The sequence below is a fragment of the Limulus polyphemus genome, unplaced genomic scaffold, assembly GCF_000517525.1.
Source record: "Limulus polyphemus unplaced genomic scaffold, Limulus_polyphemus-2.1.2 Scaffold3302, whole genome shotgun sequence".
NCBI classification, from domain to species: domain Eukaryota; kingdom Metazoa; phylum Arthropoda; class Merostomata; order Xiphosura; family Limulidae; genus Limulus; species Limulus polyphemus.
The window spans coordinates 12,367-15,872 of NW_013668912.1; the positions used below are offsets into that span (position 1 = coordinate 12,367).

General features: G+C 29.3%; 1 protein-coding gene across 13 annotated transcripts in view; it reads left to right on the forward strand.

The window, feature by feature from the left end:
- The first annotated feature begins 529 nt into the window (after positions 1–529).
- LOC111088197 overlaps positions 530–3,506 on the forward strand; it is a 53,914-nt gene continuing 50,937 nt past the window's right edge. For 10 of the 13 annotated variants that reach the window (XR_002612789.1, XR_002612798.1, XR_002612790.1 and 7 more), the window contains exon 1: positions 530–678. The gene's annotated coding sequence lies outside the window, so the exon portion shown is untranslated. Of the gene's footprint in view, positions 683–3,506 lie in introns of all 13 variants that reach the window. The other 3 variants (XR_002612795.1, XR_002612797.1, XM_022397512.1) reach the window with 1 other exon arrangement.

Sequence of the window (3,506 nt, forward strand, 5' to 3'; positions counted from 1 at the left end):
ATTGATTGTGGAATTACTGTGTACTAAAAGTTTGTATCGAGGAAGAATAAACTGGTTTGATCACGAATGGACTTCTATCGCTGAAGTTCCTCGGAAAGAAATTCTACCGGAAATTAACAAACAAGCAGATACGTAACAATACCATTTAGCCTGGCCAAAAGTGGGTTACATAGATATAAAATGGGCAAATATGGCACATATACAAACTTCCTTCTAAAAGTTGTATATCTGTTGTAAAATTCAAGGGGTTTAATTATTTAATATCGCAGAATTCGCTAAATAAATATCAATCAAATAATGTTTTATTATTAATTATTTTATTTTTTTGCATTTCTGACGTTATTTTCGAAACGATCTGTTTGTGAGCGTCAAACGGAAAAGACCCATATATAAATTCAATGGAGTAGTGTGAAATTACGATACGAATGAAAACAAGTTGCAAATTTATATATATTAGCCGAATGAATAAAGAAAGAATTATGTTTCTCATTTTCGAGGGAAAGCTTTCACCGGGAACTTTTTTGTTAGTTCGGCAATATTTTTATTGAATTATGAAAATATGAAGTATGATTTTACAATAATCTTATGTTGTATATGCGGACAGAAGCAAGAGAAAGCATTCGGTGACGCATTTTATGCTATCGTAGTTGATTAAATAAACTATTCGGGCACTTTTGTGTAGGTCCGGCAATATTCTTATTCTTTTGAATTACAGTTATCCTTTGGCAGTCGCGGGTGTAGGTTCTAGAAATTGCTACGAATACTAATTTATGTATTTTAAAATGTATGATATTTATCTCAGCATTTTGTTTAGTCTGTCTATCTGAACCATATGTTTTTCTCTTCAGTCACATTAATGTTGACATGTATGATGTAACATGAATTAAATACAGGTTGAGTTTCTGTAGTTAACAGTTACTTTAACTGAAGCTCTTCCCAATAATGATATGTTGTGTGAATGCACTAAAAGTAAAACATCAAATTACAATGTATCCCTTTGTGTGTGTGTGTGTGCAGTAGTAGTAGAGATTGATATATTTCAACATTAATTGTCTAAATAGTTCTAAAGCAAAAAATCAGTGATAAATCACTAAACCAACAATGTACAAGGTAAAGAAAAGTAGTAGGTAAGGTAATCTTAGGAAAGAAAAGAAAACAGCTTATAAGAGTATGGAACAATCTCACAAAAAACACAACATATATATATATTGAAAAAATTTATTCACCAATCTGGACCAAAAACAAAAGATTTACTAAAAAAACCTCACAATAATTGAATAATGAGGGTCATAACAAATGAACATATTTATTGAGTTAAATGTAAAAATTGTGATTCTATGTTATATTGGTGAATCTAGCAGAAATACAAAATCAAGATGTGATAAGAACTTAAAAAGATTACCATGTATAAATGAACACATAATAATACTCAACCATAAAATTGGTTACAAAAATGGAAAGCTAATGGATAAAAAACAAAACATACAGAGAAGAGAGATTAAAGAAATATTAACTCTTCATACAACAGGGTCAGAGTGTGAATATCATGAATTTACAGTGTTGCATTAAGAATTTAATTAAATAACTTTTATTATAAATGCATGTAAGTAAACCTGGCATTAAAATGTAGTTTATAGCTCAGATTTTTATATTTCTAAGTTTTAGCTTCTGTATGGTATATTTAAAAGTGTGCTTGTCATAACCTTTACAGAATTACATTCAAAATTTAATTAAACAACCTTATTAATGTATGTAATGTAAGCTTGGCATCAAAATGTAGTTTGCAATCCAGATTTGAATATTATCTTTAGTTTTCAATTCCTAAAATTTTGCAGTCTTCACTTTTTAGTGTCATGTGACATGTGTACTTTCAGTTCTCCCTTTTAGATTGTATAACTTTAATAATATAGCATCTGTAGTGTCTAACCAATTAGAAACATAACCTATAAATAAAGACAAGCTCAATATAAAATTTTGACTTCCTTCTTCATTTTCTGTGATATCAATAAATTTGTCAAACCCAAATTTGGCAGTCAAATATAGTCGTTTGCAAAGCTTAACGGGTAAAGTTGTTGCTCTGAGCAATAAAGATAGATATATAGAAAGCCAGATAAATTATTGTAGTATGAAACATTTTATTTTAGTGCCTAATATATCTTGTGTGTTATAAAATGCATATTTTAAAACTATATGAATTATTTTTGGGACAACCAACATAGTGAGTTAAATCGGGTTATGGAAGCATGGTATCCAATTGCAAATAGGTTCAGTGCTAAAATAAGTGTTGAATTTCTTGTTTTTGTGTATTGTTTATTTATTGATATATTTTTAACAAAATGAATTAAAATATGAAAATTAGAAATTTCTTAATTATCAAGACTTGTATAAAATTTAATTTAATGAGGAAGCTCAAAGAGCTTTCTCTTGGTCATTGAATTATAAACATGATGGTTTGTTTACCCAAAACTGTATGAGTAGCATCTTACTGTGTTCTAATACTTTTCATGCAAAGAAAGGGTCCAAATTATAGCAATAAACTCATAAATTAAAAGAAATTGGCTGTGAAAAGATTAGAAGCTGAGGCTGTTAGAATAAATAATTGTAATTGTCTGTTACAATCTGTATTCTTTCTAGAAACTAAAAGGTGTTACTGATTTTGTACTTTTCAACTTTTCATTTCATTGTATATTGATGATTCCACTGTAGTTAATGTTAGGGTAGAGAAAATAAGATAAAATATAAAGTTTTACCAAAACCAAACTTTTGGTATTCATTTAGGAGGTTGTTGGGGTTATGGAAATGAAACAAGAAAACTATAAGATTGAAAATATTTATTTTTATTCTTAGCATGAAAATCACCACTTAGACTGACTCAGTATAGACTTTATAAATTCATAGACAGATCTTCAGTACAAATATTTTATTAAACAATCTGATAGTTTGCGAACAATAGATTCATAATATTAACTGTAACCTTGTCAAATTTCATGAAGATGCAATCAGTACATTCAGATTTATAGTTTTACCTTTATGGAATATCCTCAATCACATGTGAGCTATGTTTAAATAATTTAAAAGCCAGTGTATGTTCTATTTTTGATAGGATATGTGAGCCACTTGCTACTATTTTTTGTCAGTCCTTGAATAGTGGGCAAGTACCACAGGATTGGAAGTTAGCTAATGTAACTCCTCTTTTCAAGGGAGGTGATAAAAATTGTCCCAGTAATTATAGACCCATGTGGGAAAAAATTTGGAAAGTCAGTTAAAAGATGCTTTACAAAGTCATTTAACAAAGTTTAGAATTTTATTGGATAGTCAACATGGTTTCACATAGGGAAAATCTTGCCTTACAAATATTTTGACATTCTTTGAAAAGGTTACTGGTTATGTAGCTGGGGTAAGGGTGTAGATTTGGTGTATCTGGATTTTCAGAAAGCATTTGACAAGGTGCCACATAAAAGGCTTGTAAAAAGGGTTGTTATAAATGGAGCTCAGTCAAACTGGAT